A 14,200-nucleotide genomic window follows, 5' to 3' on the forward strand; every position below is an offset into this window, starting at 1 on the left:
TCTCTTTCCTCTCAGCCATTCCCTAGAACAAGTAACTAACTCCTTTCCCTAAACCACTAAATATACTCTCCACCAAAGCACAACTGTGATGAACACTTCACAGGCCTTCCTAAAACCCGTGCGCTTTTTGACATTAATTCAGTCCCCTAAAAAAGGAAACAAGACAGAAAAAAACAAACTAAAACTCTTTCCTTAACGATTGGTTCTGAAGAGTTTTGGTAGATTCTGTACAAAACCCAACAGTCAGGCTTTGCCATAAGAAGTACCAACTCTGTTTTAAAGAAGCAACTTAAGAGTAATAGCCACACTGATGCAACACTACACTAAGGAAGGATAATGCACCCAGTAAAACTAGCGATTTTCCAACTGCTATTGCTACTGGAAACACTGATTATGCTAATTAAAGGGTAGAATAGTAAATACCCACTCTTTTGCATCCAATTAAGTGCTGAGATTGTTTCTCAGAAGTAGAAACAATCTGTAGAAAATAGCACTTTTGCTTATCATAGGTCCCAAATAAACAGAGTCAATTGTGTGTGTATGTGTGTCTGTGTCTGTGTGTACACATGCTCACACACACATTTCTCTCTGAAGCTCATTTCACAGAGCAGCATAAATCCTCAAATTCCTATGGGACCAAGTGAGAAAAATCACAGTTTCCTAAGACTACAGCTTGGGATACCTTTAAAGAAAGAGTATGTTTTGAGGGACTTCCCTGGTGGCGCAGTGGTTAAGAATCCACCTGCTAATGCAGGGCACACTGGTTCAGTCCCTGGTCCAGGAGGATCCCACATGCCACGGAACAACTGGGTCCGTGCGCCACAACTACTGAGCCTGTGCTCTAGAGCCCGCGAGCCACAACTACTGAGCGCACATGCCACAACTACTGAAGCCCACGTGCCTAGAGCCCATGCCCCGCAACAAGAGAAGCCACCACAATGAGAAGCCCGCACACCTCAGCGAAGAGTAGCCCCCGCTCGCTGCAACTAGAGAAAGCCCACGTGCAGCAGCGGAGACCCAACGCAGCCAAATAAATAAATTAAAAAAGAGGGCTTCCCTGGTGGCGCAAGTGGTTGAGAGTCCGCCTGCCGATGCAGGGTACACGGGTTCGTGCCCCGGTCAGGGAAGATCCCACATGCCACGGAGCAGCTGGGCCCGTGAGCCATGGCCGCTGAGCCTGCGTGTCCGGAGCCTGCGCGTCCGGAACCTGTGCTCCACAACGGGAGAGGCCACAACAGTGAGAGGCCCGCGTACCACAAAAAAAAAAAAAGAAAGAAAGAAACAATATGTGTTGAGAACACAGCACAAGAAAACAATTTCAAGTTGGGAACATCTGAGATTTAACATGCTGGATATGCAGGGCTGTCTAAGACCCTCACAATGTCAATGTCAGCTTATTCTAAATAATAAAATAGTCAAACTATGTTCTACAAAACGTTAGAAGCTTCATCCTTCCAGCCAATTCCATACTTGACAGCAAAGTCAGTTTCCACGGATGTTAAAGTACCGTCGCTAAAAACTGAGAATTATGTCTAATGCCAATCAGAAATGCAATAAATATTAGAGGATTTGCAAGTTAAAGCAACCATAGAAATTCTACTATCAGAAAGGAAAATGTGTTACCTGTAGAGGTTACAAATAAGATGCTAGAACCCAAAAGCAAAAGCATTTCTGTAACTATTTCCATAAGTTAATCAAGAGTGAGAATAGGATGGGTTTTCCACCCCTAAAAGGAGACATGATTCATGCATTCATTCAACCCACATTTAATCAGCAGTCAGCACTTACTCTGAGCCAGGCCTGTTCTAGGTCCCAGGAAAAGTACGTTCAACAAGATCAGCACAGCCCCTGATTTCCCAGAGCTCACATTCTAGAGGAGAGAACTAGATAGTAAAAAAGTAAGCAAATTAAGGTAATTTCAGGTTGGGGAAAGTGCTTTAGAGAAAATAAAACTGGATCTCAAAATAGGAAATGAATGCTGGAGGGCAGAGGGGACAATATTTCACCTACAGCTATGGATAGCAGAGCTTCTGGAACCTCGCAAAGTACTTAGTATTAAGACTTCTGTCTTAAGTCAAGCTTCCTAAAAGCAGAGCCTGAGGCAGGGATGTGGTGCTCATAATGTATTGAGGGAGAGTTCTCAGGAGATGGGAGTGAGGAAAACTGACAGGGCAGGAGGAGGACCTAAGTGAGACGTGGCCTCAGCTGGAGACCAGCTTCAGCCTGATCTCACGGGGAGCACTGGAACATGAATTGCACCCCCAAGTCATCCCACCCTGAAGCCAGGGAGCTGGCTTTATGTCCTGAAGTCAATCACTGGCCATGAGCTGCTGGGGATAGAGGAGCAGTATAGGATACCTGCCCAGGTGAGGCAGGACTTGGCCACTTGGCAAGGGAATTTTCCAGAACATGGGGGAACTGAGAAACATTAGTCGCCATCCTCACAGAAATGTGTGTGGGTGCAGGCCCAGTAAGGGGATCTTGGTGGGGTACCAACAGCATCCCCTACAACTTCCAAATTTGTTTCCTGCTTCTCTCTCTCAAATGGTACATGGGAAGTTTTGGCATTATGCTTAGTTATACTTTTCTGCCCATTTGTAGACCAGATAGCCACAACCCAGGTGCCACTATCCCACAATTCTTCCCTGTAATTTGTTCTCCATACCAAATTGACACCGTCACACCAGCACCCTCTCTTCGTTCTTTTAAAGCCAATGAACTTTACAGTGTTTTTCATAACATCCAAATCTTGGGTGTCCCAGAAGTGTCCCAGAACAGCCCTCAAGTTAATAGCCAAGATGAAGGAAAATACTTACTCCCCAAATAAGCAGGTCAGTCTTTCATGGAACCAGAAATCTATCCAGCTTATACTATGTGCCCAGTCCTGGTTGAGGAGCTGCTTTACAACAGAAACTATTTAGTGAGATGGGTCCATCTTATTGTTAACTCATTGGTGTGTGTACATAAAATTATTTTCCTAACAATTTTACCAAGCTTTGTCAAAATCTAGCTTTCTGCTGGGGAGCAAATCATTTAATATTTTCATGACTTTGAAATCACTTGTGTTGTTAACACAGCCTCATTTTTGGCCTGAAGACTCAGTTTGGCTCAGAGTAAATCCTTCACCTTATAACCAAGTCAAAGCTCTGCTCCCCCGCATGCTCCCTACCCTCACCGTAAACCCTCTGGTGGCCCCAGCAGCCTGGGGTGGAAGGAGTATGGTCTACTCCTCTCAGGCCCCCCACACCTCTTTCCCTGGTTTACCCACTGGTGACAAGGAGAGGGAAGAGATGGCAGCTCCTCCCATGATGGCTTGGTGGTAGGCCAGGGCCCTTTTCCTGTTGGCTATAATCTACTGCCCTGTGTAGTTGCCCATGGCCTGACATAGAAGGTGAAGGTCACTGGGCCCCAGTGACAAGGGCTTCAGGGTCAAGCAGCAACCCCAGGACCTGCCCAGGCCTTATAAGACTCAGCTGCATTTCATGGCTGACCCACCCCATTCCTCTGACGTAAGGAATCCCATGCCCCATGCTGCAGCCATTTCTGCCGTGACTGGAGGCTCCAATCTCATCTTCCTTCTGCAGATTCCAACCTTGGGGTCTACAGGCACATTTCAGATCCAGTTTCAGGACCCCTCAGGAGACAGAAACTGGAGGAGATAATCATTGCCCCCTCTTCATCTGACCATGCGGTCTGGCCCATTGCTCTTTGTTCCTCTCCAGGAAACTAAAAGCTGAGCTCATTGAACATTAACTAACATGCTCCACATGCATTTAGTCCTCACAACCACCATACGAGGTAGCATTAACATCCCCGCTTTACAGATGAGGAAACAGAGGTGGAGAGCATCTGAGTGACATGCATCCAAGTGGGAGAGAAAAGATAAACCCAGGCAATCCAGCATCGAGCACACCTTTAACTGCCCTATTGTCTGCCTCTGGGTTGGGCGTCAAGCCCAGTGGCTGAACAGACATCTGCACAGGGAACAAGATGACAGTCTCCCCTTCACACAAACACCCCCAAATTTTATAAACATTATACATGGGAACCAGTTAGGCAGATTCTCCCCTCTCCAACAGCCCCAGAGGAAATCCACAGATCTTATCTCATTGGCTCTGACTGGGACCTGGGCCCAAGGCTGAACCAATTGCTATGGCCAGGGGATGCAGCGTCCTCTGACTGGCCAGGCCAGAGCCACATCCCACCTCTGGAGCCTGATGTGGACCCAACACATCTTGCGTGGAGCAAGAGTAGGGAGGAGAGCTACCAGGGGATGTCAGATGCTCCAAACCAGCAGACAGGGGAGGGGGTGCTGGGCAGGCAATCATAATAGCTGTCCACTGCACACACCGGGGAAGGCTTGTGGTGGCTTCTTAGGTCTAGAGGCAAAGAAAAGAGTGCCTACTATGGCCAAAACACAGTGCCCAATACTTTATCTTAAAGTTACCTGGATTAACCCTCACAAAAATCCCATCAATTTTTTGGCATTTTACAGGTAGGAACACTGAAGCACTAAGAGATTAAACTCACTCACCATTACCAACTTAGAAAGTGCCATTTTTCTTCCATTCTAAGGAACTGTTTTTTTCATTTTGCAGTCTCAAATTGGAACGCATATGCCAGTCACTGGAGTGTCGTGGTTTCATAGGCAGCATTTTTCTTCATAGGAGCACATAACATAACGGCAGTTCTCACAGTTAACGGTGTTTTAGATTCCACGAGATCCTGGTGATGCCAGGAACGAAGCCCAATCCTGTCCGACTCTGAAGCCACATGTTTTCCATACCTTTGGACTGGGGCAGGGATGCTGACACGTTGGACTTTGCACATTATGAGAAAGATAGGAGAAATGTCCCTGATGGACTTTTCTTCTTGCACTTGCAGGGGAGGAAAACAGCGTCATTCCACTATCCCGGGGGAGGCGCCAAGTACAAAGGGGAGGCCGTCCAGCGGTCCCTGGTGGAGCCGTACACTGACCCAGACAGCAATGAGACGGAGTGGAGGGAGAACACGGATACCGTCATGAACTGGTTCAGTAAGGAAGACTTTGACTTCGCGACTCTGTACTACGGAGAGCCGGATAATGTGGGACACCGCTTTGGGCCCGAGACAGAGAACAGGAGGGTGATGACTCAGCAAATCGACAGAACCATCGGGTACCTGTTGGAAGCCATTGAGAGGCACAGCTTGACTGAGCACCTCAACGTCATCATCACATCTGACCACGGCATGACCACTGTGAAAAAGAAGCCCAAAGTCACTGAGATCCTCCTGACCAACTACATCAGCTTCAGGGACTTGGTCAAGTTTGATATTGTGGACTATGGCAGCTTTGGGATGCTCCTGCCCAAACCAGGGCAAGAGGAAGCCGTTTACCAAGCGCTGAAAAATGCACACCTTCACCTCAATGTCTACAAGAGGGAGGAATTTCCAGAACGCTTCCATTTTGCCAAACACGAGTGGGTCTTGCCAATCGTGATGTATGCTGACTCTGGTTATAACATCAATGGGGTGAGTAGATTCTAAAATGAATAAATTCCATCTTGAATTTGGAAGGCAGTCACTAGGGAAGGACCGTTCTGAAAAAAATTAAAACATAAGTGCATGCATGATGAGTTGCAACCCACTGTTTTCCAAGTGTTCCCCACCCCCCACCCCACATCCCAGACAACCCATCCTGTCCCACGTTACCATTATGCAATGATAATGACACACATCCCTGACCAAGGTTAAGTGTCCAGAGCTATGTTAAAAATTTAACATGAGTTATTTCATTTTTGTCTTCCCAACAACCCTAAAGATAGGTATTCTTATCTCCCCATTTTAACGAGGAAGAAACTAAAGCTAGAGAGAAGTGATTTGGAATTAGAATTGTAAGGCTGATGTCTGAACCCAAGCCTATGTGTTTGATCATTATGCACAAATCACCAAGAGATTGACCCAAAAAAACACCTTCTGGTTCCCATTTGCATATATCCAGAAATACGCAATCCTGTTCACTTAAAAATTTATACACAGATGCCCACAGCAGCATTATTCATAATAAACAATAGGTAGAAACAACCCAAATGCCCATCAACTAACGAATGTGTAAACAAATTAGGGTCTATCCATACAGTGGAATATTACATAACGATTAAAAGGAAACGAAGTACAATACATGTTATAATTTGAATGAACCTTGAGAACATTATGCTCAGTGAAAGAAGTCAGATGCAAAAGACCACATATTGTATGATTCCATTTAAATGAAATGTCCAGAATACACAAGTCTATAGACACAGGGCATAGACCGGTGTTTGTCTAGGGCCAGGGGAAGTTGGAGGGAATGGGGAGTAATGGCTGAAGGGTACAGGCTTTCTTTTTGGGGGGATGTAAGTGTTCTAAAATTGGTTGTGATGATAGTTTCACAACTGTGAATACACCAGACATCACTGAATTGTATACTTTAAATGGGTATATTGCATTGTTTATGAATTATATCTCAACAAAGCCATTATGAAAAAAATAAGGAAGCCTGAAGAAGAAAGTACCAAAATCAATGCTAATTGTGAGACATAAGTGAGGTCTTTTTTTTTTTTTAACTACTAACCAATAATTCATGGCAGAACAAAGTTTAGGTGTTCAAAACATCACGTGACAGAAGACCATCCCAGGTACAGCTTGAAGAATCCTTGTCTAAGGCTATGAACAGGAGTCAAACATTATGTTTACAATCTGTATACTCAGCTTGCTACAAGTCCAGAGAATAACACATATGGGAAAACTCATAAGCTTATTGTTTATTGTTAGTGGAAACATTCACAGTAAAATGCAACACTTTATTGGTATTTTGTAATCCTTCAAGTGGCCTGGAGCTAATAAGGCCTTGCCAAGAACAGATTCCATAGTCACTGGCCTCTTTTTTTTTTTTTTTTACTGGCCTCTTTTTAAACCTGGTTCATGATGTAACAGGTTGAGAGGGATGTTAAGACATTTAATCAAACAGTCATATTCCCAGAGTGACCAACTAGATAGTCTGAGAGACAGGATGCTGTGATCAGTTTAATCTTCCAGAAAACTGACCATTAGACAGAAAATCCTTTGGGCCTCAGTGCCCTCGTTGAATCCACTCCTCAGATTCCCACCCACCTGCCTGCCTTGATGGGCGTGACTCTTCTCACTTCAGGACTGAGGAGCTTGCAAAGCACATGAGGCCATCACTGGGGGGCACTTAACAGTTCTTAACAGGCTGCTCCATGGCCTCAAAGGCCGTTGGACCAGTTTCTTTAGACAGGTGAGGGAGCCTAAGCTGAACAGACAAGAGCTTTCTATACTGAACAAGCCAACTAGGAGACCAACTTTTCAATATACAGAGCATCACATGTCTTACATGCCAGAATATATGTTGGTCCTAAGAAAATATAAACAGTGCTGTGCTGTGACTGATGTTACCTAGTCATTTGAAAAGGAAGACAGACAAAAACCAACCCAGCATTCATTAAACAATTACCTACAGTCCTTACTCCCTCCTCTCTAATCCTCTCCCAGACTCCAAAATGATATAGATAGATAGATGCACTTCTGTGCCTTAAGAAACATACCTGGCTCTAGAACCAGTCTGGGTTCAGATACCTGCTCCAACACTGGCTACTACATGACTCAGGGCAGTTTCCTCAGCTGTAAAATGGGGATGATAATGATAGTGCCCTCACTTTAGAAAGCATTCAGAACAATTCACAGTACACAGTAAGCCCTCTATGTTTAAGCCTATTATAACTGTCAGTATTACTATCTTAATGCTGTTTCTAATGGGTATGTTTTTCTTTATTCTCTTCCTTAAAGATCTTCCATTCCTTCCTCTCTCTGCCACTGCAGACAGCAGTGTCCTTCCTTGTCATTTAAGTTTTCAAAGACTTCCTGGATCCAACAAGCATGACATTAACTAAAGGGCAGTTTTCTTTCAGGGGACTGGAATCTAAAATGGCTCTTTTGTTATTATTTTTTAGCAAATTATATTTCAACAAAGGAGATCATGGCTTTGATAATGTCTACATGGACATGAAGATCATATTCAGAGCTTTTGGGCCAGATCTCAAGAAGAATCACCTGGCTGAGCCTTTTGACAGCATCCACATCTACCCCCTCATGTGGAAGCTCCTGGGGGTTACCCCTGTGCCCCACAGTGGCTCCCTGGCAGTCACCCAGGAAATGCTTATAGACGCTTATGACCAGCAGCCAGGTGTGATAAAAAAGCCACCACTAAGAGATTGGTAGTGTGTCCTGAGACAGAAAAGATTCAAAAGGGGGTTTCCTGAATGCGGGAAAAGTCAAGCAGAATAATCCTGTTTCCTGGCAGCTTCAGTGCCCCCAGCACAAGATTATCATCAGCAGCTCTGAACAGGTAGCAGAAGAAGTAGGAAATCCCTCGCTGTGTTGGTGACATTTTATATAGTGCCTGTGGGGCAAGAAGGAAGGCTCTCCATAGAGGAAGTCAGGCGATAATCCTTCTGAGCCTCAGCAAGCATGCATAGTCTGCGCCCAGATACCCCTTGTAGATTCTGAATAGCAGCCTTCCTTCAGCAACTCTGTGCATGCGGGTGCCTGGAGGAAAGAAAGCTGCTCACAGGGGAAGAACGAAGCCTTAGCACTCTACTCATGGCTAAAAAGAGGGGCAGGGGTTCCTGTAAATGAGGTTGTGAATTCTGAAGACTTCAAAATCCTAAATCTGGGTGATATAAAGGAAGAAAGGAAGCATCTCTGGGAATTCATTTGTTTACAAACACTGGCCAGCTTTTCTTTTGCGGGGAGAGACTTAGAACACTGCCGGATGATTTATCAGATGCTTAGAGCAACCACACTTAATTGAAATGGAGTACAAAGAACAGCTTCCTGCACCCTTTTCCTTTCTTCCAAGCCACTGCCCACAATCTTCTTGTGAATTTACTGGAAGCAGGCTGTTTTGCAGAAAACTAAGTGAATGGATGGCAATTCTCTAAGTTATTGAGAATTTTTTTTTTAAGTTTTAGAGTTTTGCTACAACTCTTTGGCCCCTACCGCCTGTCCCATAGTCCTGGGAGCCTGAGGTAAGGTGTGTTTGACCACCAGTTACTGATAAGCAGGACATCCCACCAACTGATTTTCAGCGAATTGGCTTTTGGCAAAGTGGTCACTAGGCAAATGGGTCATTTGGCGAATAGGTTGTTTAGTAAATCGTCTTTCAACGACTTGCCCTAAGAGATTTCTCTACAGTGAGCACTTCCTTGGGTTAAATGTACATTTTGTTTCCATAATTAATATTCACTAGCACCTCAATGGGAAACTTTCCAGGGACCCAGGAGCAGCCTCTTAATCAGATCATTTAAAACCATCTGATTTTTTATTAACAGGAGCGGACATGCAGAGGGCATCTGCTCTCCAAAATACAGCTATCGGTCTCAGGATTGTCACAGGAGTTCTTGTGGTTCTCTTTGTTGCTGGTGTGACATTCACGGCCTTTGGTTGGGAAAAAAGTGAGTAGTCTCTGCGGGTTTTCTGTGGTTGATCAGTGCACATAGTAATAATCCATTTCAACCACTTCCTGAGTGCCTAGGGGTCCAGCACTTTGACAACCCAGTAACCAGGGATATCCTCGTGGGCTTGCATCCTGGACAGTCATACAGGGCCCAGGACTCAGAACAGCCCCCAGCTTGGTCTGATCTCAAAAATCTTGATTTTTTTTAACAAGGGCCCCATTTTCATTTTGCACTGGGCCCCAAAAATTATGTTCCGGTCGCATGCGCTTCCCAGGGCTGCTGTAACAAAATACCACACACTGGGTGGCTTATAACAACAGAAATTTGTTGTTTCACAGAACTGGAGGCTAGAAGTCTGAGATCAAGGTATCCACATGATCCCTCTGAAATCTGTAGCAGAGAATCCTTCCTTGCTTCTCCTAGCTTCTGCTGGTTGCCAGCGATCCTCAGCATTCCTTGGCTTGTAGACACAATCTCTGCCTCCACCGTCACACGGCCAACTTCTCCCTGTGTCTCTGTCTTCACATGGTGTTCTCTCCTCTTATAAGGACACCAGTCATGGGATTTACGGCCCCCTGTATTCCAGTATGACCTCCTCCCATCTTAATAATACCTGCAGAGACCTTATTTCCAAATAAGGTCACACTCCTATGTACCCGGGGTCAGGACTTCCAACATATCCTTTTGGGGGAACACAATTCAACCCATAACACTGGTCCTGCCACCAACCAAAGCATTCTGTGGACCTGTTGCACCTCTTTCTACATTTCCAAAGTTATATAAGGAGATTGAGCCTCCCGCAACGCTTATTACACCCAATCCTGACCGTTTCTCTACGTTCAAAGAGCCCCTGACTCAACAGTAAGGGGGCCTCCTGAATACTGTAAACAGCCTAAGGAAAGTCAGAACTTTACTTAACCTTAACTCCATTACAAAGCCCACATTTAACATAATTTATATTTGAACTATAAAATTTTCCTATAAGTTGAAACATGACCTATAAAGGTCTCTACACCCTGAAGCAACATTTCAGAAAGAAATCAGTTGGTCCTTTTCTACAGAAACCATTAGCCATAGGAGGGATAAAGGAAAAACCTCAAGGTACTCATTGAATGGCCAGTCCCACAGCATAATTTCTAAAAGGCAACCATTCCATACAGTTAAAATGCATTAGCTTTTTATCATCATCATTAAAAAAAGCCTCAAATCCAGACGCTGAATCTTTACTATAACATGTGCACGTACACATCTCCTCTGCCACTGACAGGACTAATTGGATATACCCTAATGCTTCTTGAAACATCAACACCACCTGGAATTTTCACTTTTTATGTTAAACAGCAGTCCTAATCTTCACTTACACCTGAACACACCACACCTGTGAGGTCCATGGGACATTACAAATCCCTTCAGTGCCTTGATCCTTCCAAGTTCAGATCTGAGATGTATTACCTTATGATCTTTGTCCCCACACCAAAGCCCGCACACAAAGATAAAGGTATCTTCTGTGTGCAGGTCAGTGGTGTGGCCCACTCAGGGTTCTTCCCCAATCTGCTAGCTATCTATGGCATCAGGAAGGTTGGACCAGCCTAGATATATTAATATCTTAGTATAACATCATGCAGTATCACTTACTCTGGTGTTAACTGTGCATGTCCTTTTGCTCCTCAGAGGAAAGGCAATTAATAGCTATTATGTGTGTTAATAGAAAGTGTGGTATTTATGAGTTTAACTGACCCATTCCTCTTGGTGTTCACTGTCTCCTGCAGGCAGAAAGCTGATCAAAACAGCACAGGTGAACCAGTATGCCTGACCAAGCTCTGACATCGTTCCTTCAGGACAAGATGCAACCATATCATATGTCAGGTGTTTCTACCCCAGGACGCTGTGACTCAAAGGATTTATGCAATATCTCAGACCCAGAAACCTTTAATTCCGCGTAAAAACACAGCAATAACCACAGTCAGTCCTCTTTATAAATCAAGTGTTGACGGAATAAGACAATTTTTGTGTCAGATGCTGTGCTCACGTGGTTCTGGTGGAAGAAGAACAGATATAAGAGAATAAATGCATTCAATTAGAATTAATTCTCCTCTCTCGTTCTCATAGCTGAGCAGGGCTCAAGTGTTTCTCATCTGAAAGGGGTAATAAGATTTCATCTGTCCTTCTCATCTACCTTGTGCAAGCACATTTAACAAATTAGCTCCCAAGACACTTCCAAATGGAGTTTTATGAGAGATTTGTGAAGGTAAATGTATTAGACTTTGAACACAGTTCAAACTCCAGAGGCAGCACCAGTGCCTTTCACTGTTCTGCTTTTCACTCAAGACATAATAAGGTCAAATGAAAGTAAATTTTTTCTTTTCTTCCCATCCCCACCTCTGTACCACTCTTACTCTTCTTCCGGATTCCTTTCCCTGCAAAGTCAAAGCTACTACTCTAAGCCCTCATAGTTCCATGTGCTCACCGGCGCGGTACATATTGCCATTGTACTTCTTTATTTGTTTGTGTGATAATTAGTTCAATACCTACTTCCCTCACGAGACCCTGAACCCCTGGAGAGCAGCAACCACTCGGGTTCTTCTCACTGTTGCATCCTCAGTGCCTGATAGTGCCAGGCACATAGTTGGCGCTTAATAAGTATTTGGTGAACGAAAGACTCTATGGGTTAGAAACAGACCCTAACTGGGGTCTGTTTCTAACCCCAGTCTGGGGCTGGGGGATCAGGGGCTCCTACCTTGTGTTGGAGGACGTCATTGAGAGGTCAATGAAATCGAGGGTGATCATTGTTAAATCCATCACACCTGTAGCCTGCCTTTATCGCTCAAGCTCGCTTTAGTTTTTGCTATAAAAGACTGGCAAGTCCTCTAAGCCTAAACAATAAGACGTAGCCTAAACAATAAGATATAGCCTAAACAGTAAGATGTTTGCCCAACTTGTTTTCCAGGAACTTGGAATCAGCTGTCTCTAGTTCAAGCTGGTTAAGACTGGTTAGGACCACCGACCCTCCAACTGGGCATGCGCGAGTGTCCGTTCGTTGACCTTCTGACGTCAGAGGGCCAAAAACCCCACCCTCAGAACCTGCTAACCATTTTCTGGACAAGCGTCCCATGAAGATGCCTGTAGCTCATTTGCACCTGCGTGAAACGACCATTACCTCACATTTTTCCTATTTACAATCGCCTTACCCCACGCCCTCCACGTCCCAGACTACCCGGCTTCTGTAGCCCATAAATACGCCAGCCCCTCACCCACAGGGAAGCAGGGTTGAGATTTGTTTTCTCGTCTTCTCACGCGGCTACCTTGTGAATAAACCCTTTCTCTGCTGCAAACATCGGCGCCTCAGCGTTTGGCTTGCTGCGCCTCTGGCAAACGAACCTGTTGGGTAACAAGGTGACCGCCGGTTGACCCTCTGAGCCGGTCCCAGTCAACCAGGGTCTCCTCACCCCACCACGCCCTCAGAAGTACATTCTGCCCCGTTCCCACAACAGAAGCTGTTTCAAGGATGCAGCCTAGGGAATTCCCTGGCAGTCCAGTGGTTAGGGCTTGGCTCTTTCACTGCTGGGCCCTGGGTTCAATCCCTGGTGGGGGAACTAAGATCCTGCATGCCGCACAGCTCGGCCAAAAAGAAAGAAAAAAAAATGCAGGCTTGAGAGAGCAATGTTCTGTGGAGATACTGGACTGTGTACTGACTGGACTCCGTTAAGGCTTCGCTATAAACTGTTAAGATTCTGGCAGGAGTGTGTGGAGAGGCAGGACGTCATTGAGAGGTCAATGAAATCGAGGGTGATCATTGTTAAATCCATCACACCTGTAGCCTGCCTTCACCGCTCAAGCTCGCTTTAGTTTTTGCTATAAAAGACTGGCAAGTCCTCTAAGCCCAAACAATAAGACGTAGCCTAAACAATAAGATGTAGCCTAAACAATAAGATGTTTGCCCAAGTTGTTTTCCAGGAACTTGGAATCAGCTGTCTCTAGTTCAAGCTGGTTAAGACTGGTTAGGACCACCAACCCACCGATCTATTCTCCTTGAGGTGCCCACGACATGCCTCGTAAGTTCCCTCACTTATTAAAACTGCCACCTACCAACCTGGAGGGGCCTGCTGCTTTCTTCGGTCTCTCCTTGCCCCCGTGTACGCGGCAGTTTGCCAACCAACACCTTTGCGTCGGTGCCTTTTACCAAGGCGAGAAAAGTCTGCTAAAGTCTGAGCCCACCGGCCCACAGACCTGAGGAGACGCCCGCACCCGAGGCTGAGCTTGAGGGCGCAGTCCCAGAGGGGTTGGGGGAGGGCTAGGATTAAGCCCAAGGGACGACGCGTCTGCCCAGAGGGCTCCTGCCAAAAAAGACCCTCGAGAAGGCTCTGGAAGAGCGAGAATGGTTACCTGGCCCTTGGCCTGACTGGGAGCTCTCGCCGCCCCGCCCAGAGGAACCTGGCGCCAAACCCTGACTCCGCCCCCACCGAAACCCTGGCCACGCCCCTTCCGACCCTGGTCCCGCCTCCCAGGCCCCAAATCTGCCCCAGAGCCCGCCTTCAGGGCCCGCCTCCAATTTTCCCAAGTCCCGCCTCCCAGGACCCCTGCAACGCCTCGACCCACCCCCACCCCACCTCCGCAGGCACCTCCGGCTGGCACCGCCTGCTGAACCCCGGCTCCCTACCTAAGCCCCGCCTCCCAGGACCCAAGCGGCGCCTGGCCCCGCCCCAAGC

General features: G+C 46.0%; 1 pseudogene; it reads left to right on the forward strand.

The window, feature by feature from the left end:
• LOC115867583 (ectonucleotide pyrophosphatase/phosphodiesterase family member 7-like) overlaps nt 1–14,155 on the forward strand; it is a 39,875-nt pseudogene extending 25,720 nt beyond the window's left edge.
• The last annotated feature ends 45 nt before the right edge of the window (nt 14,156–14,200 follow it).

Source organism: Globicephala melas, chromosome 15, assembly GCF_963455315.2.
Source record: "Globicephala melas chromosome 15, mGloMel1.2, whole genome shotgun sequence".
Classification (NCBI taxonomy): domain Eukaryota; kingdom Metazoa; phylum Chordata; class Mammalia; order Artiodactyla; family Delphinidae; genus Globicephala; species Globicephala melas.